This window comes from Triplophysa rosa, linkage group LG13 (genome assembly GCF_024868665.1).
Source record: "Triplophysa rosa linkage group LG13, Trosa_1v2, whole genome shotgun sequence".
Taxonomy (NCBI): Eukaryota; Metazoa; Chordata; class Actinopteri; order Cypriniformes; family Nemacheilidae; genus Triplophysa; species Triplophysa rosa.
Window position 1 is genome coordinate 17,372,370 of NC_079902.1, and position 22,084 is coordinate 17,394,453.

Sequence of the window (22,084 nt, forward strand, 5' to 3'; positions counted from 1 at the left end):
AACAATATATATTTTTTAATAATACCTTATAATTCTGTTTGGGAATCTACAATCTGTTGTTGCTGTTAAGAGGTGTTACTACTTACATTGCGCTGTTATTTTTTTCATCTTAGGTGTTACATTTAAGATTACGCAAGAATATGAACACATTTGTGTTTTCTTTAAATCATGAACCTCCCCTGCAACAACAAAGTGCCCCTGTTAAACCTTTTCTTCTTTCAACGTGTTTTAATGATATATATGAAGTTCCTTAAATTTATATGTTAATTATTATGTATGTTTGTTTTTTTCCTCTCTTCGTTTACACGTTAAGTCCCGTGACATCTTTGTGCTAAATTTAAATTGATCAATAAGAGGTGGGGATGATAAAGTCATCATACAAGTGTTACAACTGTCATGTACTCCAGGGATGCATATGTTCAGGGGCATCACTCTGGACCTCCTTTTGCTTGACAATAATAATTGTGTTACAATTATTGTTAGGGGTCAAGCCACGAAGTGGCGTAGACACGTATTGCTTCCGTTAGTTTTCTCATTATTCTTCCGCTTCTTCTTCTTCTGCCATGGAAGTCTATGGCAGCCCATAGAACCGTACATGGGAAAGTTGTGAAATTTGGCACACACATAGAGGACAGTCTGAACTGTTACCATGGCAAATATGGAATTATGATTTATTTACCTCTTAAAAAGAAAGATGCATACTCTGTCAGACTGCAACTTAAGTGTCTCGACGACATGAAGGCCTGGATGGCTCTGATCTTTTTAAATTTCAATGATGAAAAGACAGAAGTGATGGTTTTTGGTGGCACCACTGGGACCCCCTGTAGATCTGGGTTCCTTGGCCCAGTATATTAAACCTAGCATAAAAACCTAGGGGTTAAAGTGGATCCTGAGCTTAAGTTTAGTGGTCAGATCAAGGTGGTTGTCAAATCAAGCTTCTTCCACTTGAGGCAGCTGGCTAAAATAAAGCCAATACTGTCAAGACAGCATTTTGAAACGGTAATCCACGCCTTTGTTACCACTAGGTTGGATTATTTTAATGCACTTTATGTGGGGTAAGTGGGTCCTCCATCGCCCGTCTCCAGTTGGTACAGAATGCTGCTGCACGTCTTTTAACTGGCACACGTAAACATGAGCATATTTCCCCCATTTTGGCCTCACTCCACTGGCTGCCTATTCAATTTAGGATCCATTTTAAAATTATTTTATTTGCTTTTAAAGCCCTGAATGGTCTTGCCCCGCCCTACCTCTCTGAGCTTCTACGCCCTTATATACCCACCCGCTCTCTCAGGTCAGATGATCAGCTGCTCCTGAGTGTGCCTAAAACTAAGCGGAAGCTCAGAGGGGACCGTGCCTTTGCTGTGTCGGCTACTAAATTATGGAATGATCTGCCTCTGCATGTTAAACAGGCCTATTTGTCTGTTTTTAAATCCCGTTTTAAAACCCATCTGAGATTACTTGTAAAGTAATAGGCCAGAGCCCCCTAGTGGTCAAGAGATATAAGGAAATTTATTAAAATGCTTATAACATATGAAGAAATCAACATAATGGTATTCAATTCACATTGGTATATTTGTTGGCTCAAGCAGAGTTGTTTGATATCAGAGTTGTCATATTTCGCCATACTTCCTGTCCGCCATATTGAATTATATAGAAAACGTACTTTTTCGAACTCCTCCTACAAAATTTGACAGATTTGCAGGAAATTTGGTATGTAGCATCTGGAGACAGTACTGACAAAAACTTATTGAAAGATTTTTGATTGATCGAATGGTTCTTGTATACAGCGCCAACAAAGTCTTAGGCGAGCTCGTCAAAGGGTCATGTGTAGTGTTGTTTTTGGCGGCCTGTTTTCATTTTAGTTTTAGTCTAGTCTTTGTGTCAAGCTGTCATTTTAGTTTTTATTAGTTTTAGTCACGTTCATACACTTTTTAGTCTAGTCAAGTTTCAGTCGACTAAAAGTCTGAGCATTTTAGTCTATTTTAGTCAGAATTATCCATGACTATTTTCGTCTAGTTTTAGTCGACGAAAACTGATGACATTTTAGTCTAGTTTTAGTCAATGAAAATTGTATTTTAGTCTCTTTTTAGTAATACAATTCTATGTAACCCAGTCAGTATAAGTACCTAGTAGTATAGACGAAACCAAAATTTTATTTTAGCCAAACCCATTTCAAACAAGGTTATCTTATTCCAGACACGGAAGACGTCTGATTTGAATTTACGGCCATCGGTAGGGGTGGGAATCTCTAGGCACGTCACGATGCGATTCGATTACGATTCAGAGGGCGAATGTGATGATAAAACAATTCTCGATGCATCTTTTTCCTATACAAATTTTCTTTTTCTCGCTGTGTGTAGCATTTGTCATAACCCAGACCGATTTTACTTCCAATATCCTTTATTAATAAAACAAATGGAAGTGATTTGGCAAGTCAACTGGAAGGTTACATTTGCCAGCATTGCAAAGAACCAACAGGAGAAGAGTAAGTGCCCTCAGTGCCCTGTAGTAGCATACAGAATGCAGTAAATTAATGCAGACTTTTTTTGCACATAGCACTGGAGCTAGAGAGGTTTAAAGTTATTATAGTTCACTAAAGTATTTTTTGTCGGAGTGTTCAATTTAACGGGACTTTTATTTTGACGGGTCTTTGGTTAGACGCTTGAGTTTTTGTGTTTGCCGATAGCTTCACTCAAACAGTAAACGCTCGTAAAATAAACTCAGAGCAACTCTGGAGATGAAGTTCTTGTGTTCATATCCTCATACAGTGCAGACGCAGATAAATCCTCGACCATCACTCGTGTTGTATGTTAAACTGTGCACATAATTCATTCAGACACGCAGAACAGCCAGACGACATTTAACTAACAGGATTCCGCATCAGACGAAATAACGTTATAACATTTCGTCTCGTCTCGTTTTGGTCAACGACAATGAAGAGACATTTTAGCATAGTTTTTATTTTGTAAACCACATTTAGTCTCGTTTTTATTCGTCAACAATATTGCATTGTACATTTAATTATAGTCATCGTCACATGACCAGCATTTACGTTGCGTCTCATCTCGTTTTCGTCATGTGACAAAGGTTCGTTGACGACCATATTTCGTCATAATTTTCGTTGACGAAAGCAACACTAGTCATGTGGCTGTATCTTCGTAACACTTTTATGTATTGACACAAAACTTGGTATGTATCATCACTGGCACATCTTGTTTGCCTCATAAATATTTGGTGACAAATCTGATTTTGGTGTCAAAAGAGATAAGCAACGTTCAAACTGCTTTTCCATTTTTTTACCTTGTTGACCAATTTTTACCATGACGTTGTTGCAAGCGTCCAGCTCTGCCAGTTGTGCTATAGGAACTCATTAGGTTAAGCATTATGCTGCTTCAATGTCTATTGTAATGTATCGTTGGACATCACTATTTGTTTGCTGTGCTGCATAAACTTTCAGAATCCGGAGTAAATGTTGTTGAATGTGCTTAACTGACACAGCCAATGTGCTGCAACTAGACTCATCAATTACCACATAAACAAATGTTGACAGGGCATACATTTATGCCGGCGTGTTTCCCTTCTGCACAACCTCTAACCGGCTCATTGTGAAAGCATACATAGACAAGCCCGGTAAACAAATTAAGATATAAAAGTTTGCCTCTCAGCGAATGACGCAGCAAAACCCTCACAATCCCTTTCAGAGATTCTGCCTATTGAAATGATCTCCTCTACTGTTTAATTGCAAATGTTTGAAGGTCTTTTAAGTGCATTGATAATATGGTTTATTTATTTGTGTCCTTGTCCGCATTATTCTATTACCTTTTCAGTCCATAAAATAATGCAGGAAATCATTTTTTAAAAATGAAATGAAACTGGTTTGGCCAACACAATGTCATCGCAATTTGTAACTATTTTTCGCTGTGGCAACAATTTCATCTAATAACACCTCATTTAATAACTTAATTTAACTAATAACATCATCATTTAAACTGGGTAGGCATGAAATCATTCTCAGTGCCTCCTCTCATCCTTTCTGTCTTGATCTTCTGTCTCCAGAGCCAGGAAGTGCATCTGTTCTCCACCTTTATCTCAGACTGTGTCTTTCACCAGCTTCCTCTTAGCCACACTGGGGCTGCACTAAACACATCTCAACGACACTGCTGCTCATCAGCTACAGAATTAAAGCAGGATGATGGGCGGAGGAGGAATATGTCTCCTGAGGCGCTGCCAGGAATAATAGTGATTTTGCTCTTCTGCAGTCCAAGAGCAGCTCACCATGGAAGGATAGATTTATTTCTTCAGGTAATAATTCAAAATGTTTTCTTTGTCTTGTTCTTATGTAATGGTCAGAACTTTGCTGTGCAGTCACATATATGGAATGAAACAATGAAACAATATTCCTCTCATTTGCAGCTTAGAGTTCTTGGTTATGTTGCTTGGGTGTCATTTTTTGTCAGATGTTTCTTTGTTTTAACTTGAGAAATGAACAAAAAAAACACAAGTGACTGTGAGACAATGTATAGTAGAACAAATAATCTGGATAGTATAGACCAGTAAGTTTAACACCTTTCTTTCGAAATTCTAAAGAAAAACGTGATACTTGTGAGGACATGTGAGGTCTGTTTCATGAGGAAAAATCAGAGCTGGATATTTTATGAATAGCACCTATGTTTGTTTGTTATTTGATGTTATTGCTCTTTATGAGAAACTGACTATGGGTGTAATGCCAGTATAGGTTTTATGCCATAAAATATGACTGTACTTCTGACAGCTGTTGAAGTTGAGATTGCTGTTTAATGACATAAATTGCTGCAAAGTTAAATTACTATCTGAGTCTCATATTCCAATACAATTCCAAATACAGTTTTTCACCATGTACAGTGACAATAAAAATATTCAATATCTGTCAGTCAAATTTATATACATATGCCTTTCCCATAATGTTGAAGTTACATAATCCACCAGCAGAGGTTAAACGCATCACATCACCAAACCCGGAGCTCTTAATTCTGACAAAAACACAGATGTTACTGTAAGTCTGCAAGCTTTAGATGCACATGCCCAATTTTTAGGTGTCAACTTTTACAGCTGTATCCCTTCAAAACCTTTCTCTTTAAATTGAGGGAAGAAAAGACATTCAATAAGGGATTGCATGAGATTTTGATGTATTATGTGAATAAACATCATCCTTCTGATGTAACTGCATTATTTTCAATGTGCATTCTTTCTGACAGTTTATTAGGTTTGTTACTGAGGCCATGTGTCATTGTCGGTGGGTGTTCTTCAAGCTGAGCGTTACATCTGTCACTTCTGATTGCTGATGTAAGCTATGCTGAAAACAAATGCCTCAGTGAGATAGCATTTGTCTTTCTCTCTTTCTTCAGAACTTAGAACATAAGGTGAAGAATAAGCTATAAAAACCACAACATTTTTGGTATTGCAACCAGGCTTGTGACATTGTCAACAAAATATAAAAAATAATATATTTAATAAAAAAAACAATTTTCAAATCAGATTTACTAAAACTAGAGATGCACTGATATATTGGCCAATAATCTGTATCGACCGATAAAATTGACGAAAATTGATGACTTAATAACATTCAGGAAGGTAAGAAATATTAATTTCTTATTAGTAATCAGATATTACTGTAAATAATAAACTACCAGTATCGGCAGAAAAATGTAGTATCGGTGCACCTCTACTAAAAACACAAAATTTATGATGTGATGTATCCAAATAACCAGTTATGGACTTTTATATTTTAGGCTAAAGGTAAAATTAAAAGTTTCACAGCTGAAAATATTTTTGTCTGAATCAAATTTAAGATTTAATTCTAAATGAATTCTAAATTAATATTATTAAAATAAACAACAGAGAGGACACAAAGTCCCAGAATCTTATACTGTCTTGTCAAAATTGTCCATCAATCCTAAACTAAACATCAATTGAATAAAAGTCCTTCTGACCTTTCTGGTTAGCGATAACTCCTATATTTAACCGTCTATTTTCTGAGATGGCCGTGCACATACAGTCAGAGTATCCATAATAGGTTTATGAAGCCATGGACCCAGGATGTACAATGGCTGAGCCTAATCCTCCAAATCTTCCATTAAGCACATTTCAGAGCCCCAGTCCTCCATTTGTGATTTCCAGAAAATCTAGTCTAATACCACCACAATATCCACTCAGCTCTAGACTTCCTGCTACTGTAGCAGGATTTATCCTGTAGTTTGGCACCCCCCCTTGGGGCAGTTGTGGCCTAATGGTTAGAGAGTCGGACTCATGACCAGAAGGTTGCCGGTTCGATTCCCAGGGCCGGCGGGTAACAACTGAGGTGCCCTTGAGCAAGGCACCTTACCCCTACTTGCTCCCCGGGCGCTGTAGTGATAGCTGCCCACTGCTCCAGGGGTACGTGTGTTCACTACTCTCTGGATGGGTTAAATGCAGAGGTCACATTTCATTGCCTTGTACATGTGCAATGACAATAAAATTGAATCTAAATCTAAAATCTAAAAAAATCTAAATTGAAGCATTTTCTCGTATATGGCTAAAATGCTATATCTGGCTTACGTATGTCAGTCTTTAGCTTTTCTGGCAACATTTCCAAAGGCACCTTAAAGCTATCTACCTCCATAAAACTGCTGTCATACAAACAATTAATACCCTGACCACAAACTTATTTACATATTAATTAAAAAGCATTATCATAATTTTATTTAATTTATTTATTTTTGCATTTTATCTGTAATTGTTGATAATTTAAATTAAATGATTCTCAGTCCCTTGAGTCATCTGCCCTGTGATGCTATCGCCTCACCATGCTCTAGTAGATATTGTTGGCAGATTTTTTTTTATAATCTTTTGCCCACATTTGTTTTCTGAAAGTGAAAATACCAATTCTCCAACTGAAAAGTATTGGAGAGGTTTTAAATGTATATTATGTGCCTGAGAATACAAGTAGTGAAAAACAAAAAATAGGAAATCATTAAAACAAAGCTTTCAGTGGAAAAGTGAATGAACCAAATAAAGATATAATTTGCCTCAGTCCATTTAAATCAGTTTGCTTAAGGACATCTGTTGAGTTTACAATTAAGCTGATGTAATTTTGATTAATTAATTAAAACCTTTATACAAGGGCACTTCTTTTATGATGTGTAAGGGCTGTACATGTTTGTGTGAGATAATAATAATAGGCTACTAGTAATTTTGTGCTTGTGGGGACATTTATTTATTTTTTGCTTCCATGAGGAAAACAGCTTAACCAAAATAAATGATGTTTATGTGAAAATATAAAAAATGCAGAAAGGTTTGTGTAAGGGTCAGGTTTATGAGTAAAGTGAGGGTTGTAGGGTGAGGGTTTGGAGAATAAACAGTTTGTACAGTATAAAAATCATTCTGTTTATGGAAAGTCCCCATAAAACATGGAAACCCTGTGTGTCTGTACGTGTGTGTGTGTGTGTGTGTCCTTGTGTGTGTTTTGTGTGTTTGTGTTCCACTTTTCTCTTTCTCAGCAGTCACTGAAAAAATATTTCAGGTTTGTGTCACAGAAGAGATATCTGGCCAGTTCTTGTTGGCCCTCTGTAATAATTCACTATCGATTTTTTAGCTTTATAAGCTCTCAGTTCTATTCCACGACATTTTCAACAGAGAATGATTCTTAAAGAGGAAGCCTGGGGTGCACATTCATCAATAATCTCTTCTAAAGTGCCAATAAAAGACAGAGTGTCATCTCTCTCTCTCTATCTCTCCCACTTTCTTTTCAGATCCTTATATATCCCATCACATAAAGTATATTTCTTACATTCACAATGACAGAAGAAAAAGCGGGACTATGTCCACACTAAATTTGAGCCTGTGTGCATATGAACTTGATCTTGTTTAAAAGAGTTTTATTTCATTGTTCATTACAAATCATTTATTGATACAAGCCAATCTTGTGCTTTGTCCCAATTTGCCCACTTGTACTATGCCCTATGGTATGTACTGTATATGGTATAATTCACATTTTAGCTTTTGTTTTTGTTATTTTTACTAAATAATTTTATTTATCTAATTTTTAGTGAATCATCATCACTAGTTATACTCCCCAACACTAGGCAAATGACAACAGACAAAAATCTGTGGGGAAAATCCAATCATTATGACATCATTATTTTATATTTTATATATCAAAAATATATGCTAATAATTATATGCCTAGTCTAGAATTCTGCAAAACGACCAAGGGTTTTAAGCTGGATGTAATAATTCGCCTGCTGTTTCGCATCAGTGCTATGAGGAGGACTTTTTCAGACCCCTGTTGCTTAACTACAGGTCTTGTTTGAAGCAGTGCTGTGTTGTCATGCTTGTAATGCCTACACCATTTGCTCTCTGTGTGTGTTTGCGTGTAATGCAGGTGATTCTTTAGGTCTGCATGAGATTTTCTTTCCATTCCTGAAAATCTTACACTGTAGAGATGGCATCAGACTGGGAAACCTAAAATAGGATGCGTTGAACTGGCCGGCAGAGAAATCTTGACATCATCTCGTGAGTGATAAACTGCATGTAACAGATATTTTTAAGAGAGGTTTAACCATCCTAAGGTTAAAGTTTGTTTCTTTTATTTTGTCTTTTTCTCCATTTTATTCTCACTAGCCACTTTCTCCTTGACCAGTGGTTCAGGTCATTTAAAGGTTTTTTTTAATTAAATTTCCTGTAGTAGGTTCACAATTCCCCTTCTCAGATGATTCTCATCATATAGACAACAACTTCATGTAAAACTTTAGTTGTTCTAAATTAGTCTTCTTATCATTTACCAACAAAACTTATTATTGAGAAAATGAATCCTGTCAGGTGCAAATTCAGACTTTTGACTCCAAAGGCCAAGAACATTCCTACTGTGTCTCCTGAAGATTTGTTCTTATTTTAGTATGCCCACAACTGATGTTTTCATTTCTGTGTACAAGACAGAATGACTTTGTCTCCTTCAAGGGCAGGGGTGCCCTGCTCTCAGAAACCATGAGACTCAACACGCCTCTGAAGCTTTTACATTCAGGTTTGGAATTCTTTTTAATAAAATGTTTTACATATCAGTCCGATGACCCATGTGAGTTCATGAAAGTACTATAGGAGGCCCGTGAAATCATGCATTATATAAAATATTTTAACATTCTCTTATTGTTTTTATTTGAAAACTCTTGAAGAGAGTGTCTATACACACTATTATATAGAATCAAAGTATCAAGTACATATAAAAAAAAATGTATATGTGCGCGGAAAAGACGCAAAATGTGAATCGGGCCTAAAGTACCTGTGGTGGGGAAATAAAATTCCACGTGATTCTGTAAAAACACAAATAATACTACACATACATAATTGGCGTTCTCCTTTTTTAACACAAGCATCTACATTTTCTTGCCCTCTGTCTGTGTACCATATTCAGCTCCATCCATCACTTCACATTTCCAACTATGTTTTCAACCTCTGCTTATTGCCGAAGGCCACACATGCACTCCTCAACAAAGACAAGGTCTCAACGACAACACAGTTTAGTACTGCTGCAACCTACCCTGTGGCTTCCTCACACTGTTGGACTTTCAAAACAACTCAGCGGCGTTTGGTTGGTGGATTTGTGACAGGCCCGGGCATCTTTGATTGTTCTCTCACAGCTCGGTTTGTCTGTGGCTAACTTTTGTGCAGCTTCTTACAAAAGAAGTTCGGGTAGGTTTATAAAATGTCAACCTTGTCTTGACTGTGCAGACACAACAATATAAGACATGACTCAGCGGGAAGGCCTGAGGTCTTTTAGTTCTGCCTAAACATAGAAATTCTGAGACAGATATACTGACAAGCGAGTGGCCGTGACAATAAATTACCTCAACTTTCAACCAATAGGCTACACGGCTTGTTAGAGGGGCATTCAACGGATCACATGAAACACAAAGTGTTACGGAACAATAGGACTCAGTCGCGGGTAAGTCTTTAAAGAGAGTTTATTAATCACACAGTGCAAAAATGAGCAGAAAAACAAAAGTGCCAGGGAACTCCAGGCACACAGCAGTGAACAAAAAGTAATCCAACTCCGGAAACTGGTCGTGCCAGCGCCAGTAGCCGCAACGTGGTGGGCAGAGAGGAAAATTCGCCGGACGAACCAAAAAGTCCAAGTAGGTCTCTCTCGGTACAGCCTCACTGTGACGAGATGCGGGGTTTAAGAGTTGGATGGTGAATCCTGGGTACATCACAAAAAGTACAACCAGGAGAACAGTAATCCATGAGATTAGCCTCTTACAAAAACATCGTTTCACTGAGTGAACGGAAGAGATAGGCATAAATAGGGCAAACAGAAATGAGTGACAGGTGTGGGCAATAAGAAGTGACGTAATCATTAACGTAAAACGGGAATCAGGTGAGAGTGGAGTGATGGGAGAAATGAGGCACACGTGTGATGATGAGCACGTGGTGCCCAAAAACAACAAAGAAAATAATAAAAAAACCAAGGCAGAATGTGACAGAACCCCCTCCCCTAGGATGCCTCTTGGCATCTAGAGAGCTACTCAAGTGATCGGAGAAACTGATCTATAAGAGAGCGGTCCAGTATGTCCTGAGCAGGGACCCAGCATCTCTCCTCCGGACCGTAACCTACCCAGTCTACTAGGTATTGGTTACCCCTGCCTCGCCGTCTAACATCAAGGAGTCGACGAACCATACAGGCAGGGGACCCCTCGATGACTCTGGGAGGGGGGGGGGACCGAGGTAAGGGGTTGAAGGGGGGACCGGATGACAGGTTTGACCTTGGAGACTTGGAATACCGGGTGGACCCTCTTAAGTGTGGGGGGTAGTTTAAGACGAACAGTGACTGGATTGATGATCTTGGCAATGGGAAAGGGACCGATAAACTTGGGCCCCAGTTTACATGTGGGGAGTCTAAGGGGAAGATCAGAGGTGGACAACCAGACTCTCTGACCGCACACGTAAAGTGGGGCTTTGGAACGGCGGCGGTTGGCTGATTCTTTGTTGCGTTTGCAGGTGCGAGCGAGAGCTCGTCTGGCAAGTCTCCAGACTCAGAGACACCTGCGAACGAATGCGTGAGCAGAAGGAATGGTAGCATTGGCCTCTTGCGAGGGAAAGAATGGGGGCTGATAACCTAAGCAGCATTGGAAAGGTGAGGGACCTGTAGACGACAACGGGAGGGAGTTGTGAGCGTATTCGACCATGGCTAGTTTGGAACTCCAACACAGCGGTTCTGCTGAGGTCACGCAGCGCAAAACTCTCTTGGACGTCCTGATTGGCTCGCTCGGACTGCGTATTAGTCTGCGGGTGGTAACCGGAGGACAAACTGGCAGTGGCCCCAGGAGTCGACAAAACTCAGTCCAAAACTTGGAAATAAACTGTGGGCCTCTCTCAGAGACCATGCCGTCGGGAGGCCGTGGATACGAAAGACGTGGTCTAGAACTATGGCCACCGTCTCCTTGGCCGATGGTTATTTGGGGAGGGGAATAAAATGAACCGCCTTCGAAAACCGGTCCATCACCGTCAGAACCACCGAATTACAAAATCCATGGTGATGTGGGACCAGGGTCTCTAAGGGGTGGGAAGTGGCCGGAGAAGCCCAACCGGGGGACGAAAAGGGCTCTTACTTGCCGCGCAAACTGGGCAGGCCGAAACGAACTCACGAGAGTCTCGCACCACGGACGGCCACCAAAACCGCTGCTTGACTAGTGACAGGGTACGAGCCGCTCCGAGGTGACATGCAAGATCGGAGGAATGCCCCCACTGGAGGACACTAGTTTGGAACGGCTGGGGAACAAACAGTAGACCGTCACGACAATCAACTGGGGGGAAACGCTGACCAACGCCTCACAAACCCTAGTTTCCACCTCCCAATTGACCGCCGCAACCACACGGCCAGGAGAAATGACGGACACTGGGGAAGTGGAAGCAGTCTGGACCTCGAACTGTCGTGAGAGCGCGTTGGATTTACCGTTTTTACTTCCTGGACGATAGGAGATGGTAAAATCAAAATGGCCAAAAAAAGAGCCCAACGAGCTTGCCGAGAATTCAATCGTTTAACAGTGCGAATGTACTCTAAGTTCTTGTGGTTGGTCCAAACTAAGAACGGAATCTTGGCACCCTCTAACCAGTGGCACCACTCCTCCAACGCAAGCTTAATGGCCAACAACTCCTTATTAACCAATGTCGTAATTCCGCTCTGAGGGAGCAAGCCGGCAGGAGAAGAATGCACAGGGGTGCACCCTGTCATCAGAGGAGGCTCACTGTGAAAGAATCGCTCTCACTCCTGCCTCAGAAGCATCTACCTCCACAATAAACTGGTGGAACAGGTCGGGGCTGACAAGAAAGTCTCTTCAATAGAGAAAAAGCCTTCTGAGCCTGGTCGGACCAAACAAATCGTCTCAATGTGGAGGTGAGCTCTGACAGGGGGAGAGCGATCTGACTAAACCCTCGAATGGAACCGCCTGTAGAAATTGGCAAACCCCAGGAATTGCTGGACTGCTTTGCGACTCTCAGGGGTGGGCCAATTTACAACAGCTTCCACCTTGGTGGGGTCCATTCGAATTCGAATTCATCATAAATGACACAACGTCTTGTTCCCTCCCTCAGGGAACTGAGGTTACACCATAACCAAGACATTCCCTTTCTGTCGGTCTCTCGACGTTGTGTCGAACCGACAGTTGGGGTTCCTATACAAAACGCCACTGAGCTTCGCCGTATCACGACTTAGAGCGGCGCGACCCTGACCGGCCTAGGCGAGTCATGGGCGCACTGCCGCGAATCATGATCTTCCGAAGGTTGTAGAACCTCGCAAAGGTGGTGGGCGTAGCCCAACCCGCAGCTCTGCATATGTCTGCCAGAGAGGCGCCCTGCGCCAGTGCCCACAAGGAGGCTACACCCTGGGTGGAGTGAGCTCTCACTGCCAGCGGGCACGGGAGATCCTGAGACCGGTACGCCAAAGCGATGGCGTCCACAATCCAGTGCGCCAGTCTCTGTTTGGAGACAGCCTTCCCTTTTTGCTGTCCTCCGAAACAAACAAAAAGCTGCTCAGAGCTTCTGAAGCTCTGCGTGCGGTCCAAGTAAAAGTGCAGGGCAGGGTGCAGGGTACTGGACACAACACGGCAGGGTTTGGGTCTTCCTCCCCAACGGGGAGTGCCTGCAAATTCAACACCTGGTCCCGGAAGGGAGTGGCAGCCCCTCACACAGGATTCATATAGGCATATAGTAACTGAAGTCTATTTGAATTATAAACAGAGACCGTCTTTGCAAAGACCAACCACATATTTTAAAACTACAGTACTAATTTCTCGCTAGAAATGCAATCGAAAGTTGTTAAAGGTGAAAAATAAACTTTAATTCATACAAAAATATGTTCAAAGCAGTGCTTCGGCCGCCATTTTATTTTTTAGAGAAGGATTTTGTTCGACCAATCACCTTCCTCGCATGTTGTTATGGAAACGACAGGTCTCGCTACTCGTTTGTCATTGGTCAGCTGTCAAAAAAGATGCTTGACGTAGGGCGTTTTCTTCAGAAAAGTTGAACTTTTTTCAACTTAAAAAGGCGCTCGGAGCTGCAGAAAAAGACGCCGGCGGTGGCATTTAAAAAAGCGCTCGTGACTTTTTTGGAAAACACGTTTACTCCACAGGATTATAATGTAAAACAAACACTGGCAGCTTCAAAAAAGAAGTCAAGTGTGAACACGGCCTTACAGTGCATTTTTTTAGCTTTTAAACTCTGTCGCGGCCCATGAGGAGCCAAAAACAATATTTTAGCATTGTGACAAATGTCTCTCACACATAAACTTATTACTGATTTTCATTAGTGTTGAGTGATGTCAGTCATCACAATTTTTCAAGCAGTTAGCAATTGCTAATTTTGCTAGCAAAAGCACAGAAAAGCACCAGCTCAATATTATTCTACCGTTTCTTCAATAAATCTGCCAGACACCTTTTTTTAAACATAAAAACAGAAGGAAGTGCTTTCTTTAAAGTACACCCCTAAAGCCGTTCAAAGCCGTGAAGCATTTGCATTTGAGACCACCAACCTGTATCGGAAGCAGTGAATGAAACTGACCTAAATACAACTGGCACATGGAGGTGAATTTTAATGTTGTTAGCAAGACTCAAATCAGTATTCATGTCAATGTGTGTTATCAGGGCTGGGGAGGAGTCTGTACATTGATGTAAGTAAATTGGCCGCAGCTTATTTTTTTTCAAGAGAAACATAGGCAAATAGTCAAATAAATTCTTTCCCCATCAGGGATACATTTTTAGGCTTCCTCTTATCTCAATGTAAGATTCAGGCTTTTTCCTAGCATCTCACGGATCTAAAATTAGAAGGCAAAATACCCATGAAGCCGCTAATGGTGTTAGATCTAAAGCACGAGGAGCAGCTCCATGAATTCTGAGTAAAATTTTAGACACGCTGCCTGATGAGCGAAAGCAAGCTTGACTTCAGTTTGGATTATAATAATTGTGTTTCCGGCCCGAGGGCTTTTTCAGACTTTTCGGCGTGCATGTTTTCTATTTTTGACACCGTAGTATTGACACGTTTTTCATTTCTTTCTATCGCACAGCCACGCGTCCTTTCAAACAGCACATTCTCAACGCAGCAATAAACAGGTAGAGAGATCGAACGCTCATGGCAGTTTAAAGCACTTATGACTTTTGTTATGTTGACATCATGCAATTGTAAAAAAAAACACTTTCAACTTGTTGCTGTTTTTCAGATTTCGCCAGTCCATCATTGTTCAGTCTTTAGTCCATGAGTCCGTAATAAACATTATGCTCACTATGTGCTTCAAAGGGCCACTGAAGAGCCTGAACATGCACTTTGAAGAGATATTGCGAGAGTGAGAAAGCGTTAATGGGTCTGCTCTCCATGCAGCAGTCTTATCGCAGCTTTTATCATTGCAATAAAAAGCCAAATAAAGGGCTGCGTTTGGAAAGGGCTGTTAATTCCTCTCCCTAGAACATTTCAGATATGGTCACGTGATTTCCCTTCATCACTACATTGCAGAAATTGTGCATTAGAGGCACTTACTTCTTCTGGAGGCGGTTAACATTTAAATTGCGTGGTTTGAGCAAATTATATTAATAATAATAACAATAATAAAGCGTGAAATACAATGAAATGATCATCATGTGAGGTAATGGTTTGAACATTTTGGAGTATTGAATCATTAAATCATTTTTTGGAAAATATTCTAAAACGTTTGGGAGAGTATTCGAATGCATTTTATAAACATTAGGAATTAATAATGCTTTATGCATTAATCTTTCTAAAACATTTCTAAAAAATGTTGAGTGTGTTTTTATAGGGGACACTGTATGAGTTTTTTCTAAAAAGATGTTATACTTGAAATATTAACAATTCATACCTTATTTTTATTTTAGAATTAAAACCTAATTTAAAAAGGAGTTTTATTAAAAAGTACAAATGTTATTGAATACAAATCCAATGCCATCCTTGTTTTATCCATTCATTCATAAATATGGAACGACAATCCATATCATTTTAATGTATCCAGTTCATGTCCTTGCAAGAGCCTGAAAGATACTGAAGTCATACTGGTTGAATAGGAAGTTTGTGCGTCACACTGTTACCCTTGACATTTTTGTCTAGCGGATGTTTTGCTCATTAAATGTTATTATTGTCATGAATTTCTGATTATTTTAAAACTGTTTCTATGGTATTTGGTGCCATAAAACATGACTGATATACTTGTTGGCCGTTTTATGTTTTGTAGTCATCGAAACCTTGATAGTTTTTCGCAACCGGTCCACTTACATGGGCCAATTATTTGGTTATGTAAAGTGGAGGTTTCATTACACAAGGTTTCTCAGAAGTACTTATGTGTTTGAGAGGGTAATTTCTGCCTCAATATACTCCACTTATCAGCCGCTCCGTTGATGAATAATCAGTATTGCTTAAAGCACTTGCAATTGTAATAATACTGCCGTTTCATTTAGTATTTTCAATAACATCCAGTTGCCAAACAAACCATTCCTCGGGAGTTCTCATATTGTACAGTATATGAACGTACAAGTTTGCATGTCTAGAAATGTGCGGGCACTCCATTCTGGTTAATAGTTTTGACTAAGCCTTTAATTTCAGTGAAGACAAGTGTTAATGCTGGCCATAAAATGTAGCATTTAAATGCTTACATTAAAGATCCAGTGTATGGAATTTAGGCGGCATCTAGTGGTGAACTGGCGAATTGCAACCAACAGCTCACTATATTCTATATACAGTATTGTATATATATATTATATTATATTACTATATTCTATACTATATAGATCACAGCTCAATATATTATGTAGCCTATATGTTTATTCAATGTGCACAACAAAGCAAACTATTTAAATTGTCATGTTACTATTATTTGTTCATTTATAAAAACTGTAGTTTGATCAAATTATCATTTATAATTAATTTGGCAAATCAGAATATCATGTAATCAAATGACATGTAAATATGTAAAGTATATATGAGTGTGTGTTAATGTGAGTGAATGTTTCTGTGCGTGAGGTGGGAGAGTAACCACGACAAGAGTGTAACATGCCTGGACTTGTGTGACAGCACTCCTCCTAGCTTTAGTCACCATCCATTTGTCCTGCCTGTCCAAAAGCCTTCAGCCAATAACCGACTAAGAGAAAATGGTGGGTATGATAGCAGCCGGTGACAGGAAGAGAATCCCCAGCATCTGGGTTGCACTTAGACAAAACAGAAAAGAGGGAGGAAAAAAAGTGTCCCTCAATATCATGATTTCCCCATGTTAAGATTCCTCTCACACCAACAGAGCAACACTCTCGGCAGGAGTACGAATGCAACCTGGGCAATCTGTCTCTGGGGAGTTACTTGTTCCCCCCTTATCATTATACAACTGATTCTATATGCCTCTTTTTCCTCTTATCTCATCTCCCTTTTTTCTCCATCCACAGCCCCTGAGGAGGACAGTAATTGGAGGTTCACATCTCTTTGGTTCCTATGCTAAAAGCTTCAAGCAAAGCACATTTGTGAAGAAGTGTATTTGGTTCATCTGAATCTGGTTTATACCTTCATACGACTTGTGCGTGTAATGATGCTTTACATTTATGCATTTGGCAGACGCTTTTATCCAAAGCAACATACATTGCATTATACTACATATTTGTTTCTAGGTATGTGCAATCCCTGGGATCGTACCCATGACCTTGGAGTTGCTAACGCCATGCTCTAACCACTGAGCTACAAAAAAGCAGGAAAGCTTTACCTGAATAGATAGATGTCTGTTTCACACCGCATGTGCTATTGTAGCTCATTCTCAGATGAGTGCATTCGCACTGTTAGAATAAGCAGGCAGTAGTGTGTATATAGTATTTAGAAGTTGATGTAAGTTAGATTAGATAACATGATATATTAGGGATGTAATAATATTATCGATATTGAGTTATCTCAATAGAAAAATTGTCTCAATATTATTGTGGTCCCGTTATACCGAGGTATTATCGTACAGTGACATTTTGATACCGTTACATCCCTATTATATACTACATTTCTAAATGATTTTCTTGAAGTCACTACTGATTGCTAATTTGAATTTTAGATTGGAAATGAAAATTCGTTACTTTTTTGAGTCTTTTTCTATTTTTGTGTTTGGCCAACCATGGCACACTTAAAGTCGCCCTGTGGTTAAAATCAAAATTTTAACATTGTTTATACATCGATGTGATGTTTTTAATATGCTACAAACCATGTGCAAATTCCATCAGTTCTCCGTAACCCTGCACTGCAGTTTAGAGATAGTATTGGGGCGGTTTCCCAGACAGGTCTTAAGCCTAGACCCAGACCAATTTAGAACCTATCTTATAATATATTTGTTTTGTCTCAAGAAACGTCCTAAATATCATAATTTAACAAAGGCCTAGTCCTGGTTTAAAATAATCTGTGTCTGGGAAACTGGCCCAAAAACTTGGTTCTAAGCCAAGTTAAAAACATGCTGTAACCAATCACATCACAAAGTTGATCAGTCCAAGCTGGAGTTATAGAGTGGAGGCGGGGCTCTTTGCATATTCACATATAGATTACTAAATAAAGCAAGAGTTACATTTAAGATACTTTAGAGCATGAATAAATTAATTTCACCCAACAAAATGTTTAAATATGCAATATTTAAGTTAAAATTAGATAAAATTATCGACTACAGGGGTTGAGTTTGGTTGGTTAGCTTGGCCCTGTTTGCACATAATGGTTCTCGTGTCACATTAGCCAACTGTCATTATGTTATTTCCCTCCAGCCCTCTCATTAAAAAAAGAAAGTTGATTTACCTGAATTTGAACAATAATAACCAAATATCATCTAATTGATATTTGTGGGGCAAGATGATAACATTTTAATTTTTTCCAAATGTCTTTGGGCACAGGGTTATTAAAGTTTTCTAAAACTAATACATTTCTGTTTGCCGAAATCACATAAAATATTGAGCAACGTGTTATTTTAAAAACTTAAAATAAATGAAAATTAGACATGTTTCCTTAAAAATAAATTGAAATATGTCTACCTTGAGCTGGTAAAATTATTGACTGAAAATAAATTAAAACCTAACTAGAATAAATTACTTTAATTTATTATTATTATTAGTCAATTAATTCATCTTAGCAAAATAAAAATAAACAAAAAATAATGGTATGACAAAAGCACATAACAAAATTGCTATGAAATTAAATTAAAATGAACATAAACACAAAAATATATAAACTACCATAAAACTGAAAACAAAACTAATAATTCTGTTGGGCACGGTTCACCAAGACATTTGTAATCATATACTGTAAAGTTGATAAAAAGATCAACTTTACCAATAACCAGTTTGCTGCCCATGCGTAGTGCACAAACTTCTTAGCTAGAGAGAAAGAGAGAATAAAAGACTGGCATGATGAAAGGAATTTCAGATGTTTGCCATGATCTGCAACATCCTGCAGCCAGTGGAGCTGAACGCATGTGTGTAGGAGTTCCCTCACAACGCCGATCCTGAACATCTCTGCAGTGATTAGCCTGCACAAGCCTCATAAATCATAAACCTCACTCGGACAGAACACATTCAGCGACCGTATGCCGTCAGGGCTCCTGTGGGCGGTTCGGCACAGCGCAGATAAAAGCGTAAATCTGCTGGGAATAGCCTAAATTCAGGGATGGATTATTTGCCCTGTCTGTTAGTGGAGCGACATGGTTATTAATATCATGCTAGTTAAACCTATGACAAGTCCCCCTCAACCACTCGCTCCAATTTACTGCTATCAGTTAACTGCATTTACCACTGCGAGAAACCACAGGAAACGCCTGCACTTCTTATCCTCCAAATAGGAAAAGATGGAAACCAAGAAGGCAGGAAAGAGATTTCTAGCTTTTGTCACAGCTGCAGTATTGCACTGTCTTGGCTTATTAGCAGGCTAATGCAAGTGTCTGTTTTAATACAGCCCAGCAGTTTTTGTGTTTTTTTCCACATCTCATTCTATGTCCTGCTCGCTGTAATCTCAGCTGCTCCGCCAAATGATAAGACAGCTCATCCGTTTCCCACCCTGACTGGCTCTTGCTAAACTTCACGCCTGCTTCTTTAGCTATTCAACTGCCTTTTCAAGAACTTCAAGCAGCGGGGGAAAGTTTGAAGCACTATGGGGAATGTTTTTCTTGCCTTTGTTGTTTAATGTGTTATTCCCGAATCTTTTCGTAGAGGTGATATTGAGTATTTTTCGCGCCCCTCAAAAGCTTAAAGACAGAGGTAGTAAAGCTTCTTTGTTTTACTTGCAGACAGAAAGCCAGGTCTTAGCGTCTTTGAAGTGCACAAAGCATCCGGGCTTAGCTCCATCCTGGTGCAGAGAGAAGGTCTGATGTCTGGGATGAATTCAAACCTGCAGAATTAGATGCTTGCATTAGGCTCTATCTGCACTTCTGTTTGGCTTAGTGAGTCTGGACCATGCATACAAATATACTGCAAGTCTTCGGTGTGCAGCGTATATGGATCTCAGAAAGGCCAGGCAAAAGTGTGAAGGGATTGTGTCACAGCTTCTAGAAATAAATAATTCAAAAAATGTATTTGCATGATTTTACAGTTTGCAATGCCATTAATTTCCATCAAAGTATACAAGTACACACACAGTTGACAGAAATGCAATATAATATACATAACTACGTCTTCAGAGGTGTATAAAGACCTTACACAATGAAGCGTTATGTTTTTATTACCTAACTGAGCGTTGACACCAGAAGCAAATCGTGCTATTCGCGCGTAGTTGGACGCATGAACATTTTGAGTTTACTCGCTTCATTTGCGCGTGAAATTCGCTTCATTCGCCCGTGAAATTCACTTCCCAACAAACGCGAATTCGCGTCATGGGAGGGGCTTCTGCCAGGTCTCGTTGCGAAATGGCTGACATGGATTTTGTTGAGACTTACCAGATTGTCCGACCTCCTCACTCACTTTCTTCCAAGCAAGATCGTTTTCATTCCTGTTTCGATAAAAGTAAGAAGATGTATCGTACAGCTCCATTCATCCACATACAGCGACAATGATTTTGCCCTCCATTGTTGTTTCGGATTTCTGCCTCCGCTCGCTACGTCATAATCACGTCACTACTAGAGCAAGCTCCTGATTGGTTAACGCAGCGCGAATATTCGCCAAAGTTCAAAATTTTCAACTCGCGCGAATCACGCGTGTCAAACGCCCGAAACGCTCAATTCGTGCCGCAGGATGTCTATCGCGTCTTTGCATTGACTTAACATGTAAATCACTCACGCGTAACGCTTCATTCGCGTCTGATGGGAACGCAGCATTAGAATGAGCTATTTCTATCTTCATACACCATGGGTCACCTTGCATGAAATTCGCCATGTTGTTTCTACAGTAGCCCTAAACAGACAAACTGCTCTACAGAGCGCGTTCGTAAATATGTTATCTCATTCGGCAAAGAAGCGAAAACGTGACGACATTTCTAGTATTCATATACCAATAACAGTCTATTCCCTCATCTGGCAATATGCGTCAATGCCAAACGCTTGATGTCAATTCTTTACACTATTAAAGCCTTTAAAATAGCTCCCCCATATTAACATATATAGGCCTCCTTCAACCAGTTACACAAGTAACTCAAATGTAAAGTGTTGGATAACCTGCGATGGATAAGGCAGATACTGAAATTGAAGAAATGAGCAGGCATAAGTGAATTATGGATTGCCTCTACTGTCATACCTTTGGGAGTCTTGTCACTAATGTTGCTCTTGGCTCTAAGTCATTCAGTGAAATTTACTCAGTGGCAATAAACCAGAAAACGAGGGTATAGAATAACCCACGTCTGTTGAATTATAGAGAGGGCTGAAGTCATTCATTTATTGTTACAGGGGCTGCTGCTCATATTTTAATTACTCAATGTGAATTGAATTTTTTTAGCGTGTCATTTATAAGCTCGGGTTGAGCGTATTCTAATATCACATGTGCAAATAAGACATGTGCATTTTTAGTATCTTAAAAGGACATATTATGAATTTACTGTACAATATAAGTGTGTTTATGTACAATCCCAAAGCTTCCATTTTTCACTAAACATCTGGTTGACAATGGCATCACGGGATAGCCTATTGTTTCGTCTCCTTCAGATTTAGCTGGGCGAGACATTGCGAGATGGGCCAGTGTTGGTTTTTAAAGGCTCACTAACTTTTGGGCTCCTTGGTGCACTTTAGATTGTTAGCCAACAGTGTTTTATCATCTTACCAAGTCAAGAGAGAAGAGTAAATGTGCAGAAAACTAGCCATAAATGCTCTTCAAAGCCATATGGAACAAATTAAGTTTGTGTTGATTCAATTCACCTCATGTAGTTGTAATGAGAGGGAATGAGGCCGTAAGCTCCACGCCGCCAACACCCCGCGTAGCTAACAGAACTTTGGAGGCTGATGTGGTTTTGAAAATTTTATTTGGACGGCCTGCGCATGGAGAGCCAAATGTATCATAAATACCTTTCTAACCTGCAATTAAACCCTTCAGGCATTTAAAGTCGCTGGTGTACATTTCTGTAATAATAGTATCTCATGTTCAGTGTGTCGAAATCTCTGTACGTC

General features: G+C 39.6%; 1 long non-coding RNA gene across 1 annotated transcript; it reads left to right on the top strand.

Annotated features, from left to right (window-relative positions):
• Window positions 1-4,195: 4,195 nt before the first annotated feature.
• LOC130564104 (uncharacterized) lies at window positions 4,196-17,007 on the top strand. The gene is made up of 4 exons (XR_008964202.1): window positions 4,196-4,302; window positions 8,399-8,529; window positions 8,953-9,037; window positions 16,938-17,007. It is a non-coding gene; the product is annotated as an uncharacterized LOC130564104 (long non-coding RNA).
• The last annotated feature ends 5,077 nt before the right edge of the window (window positions 17,008-22,084 follow it).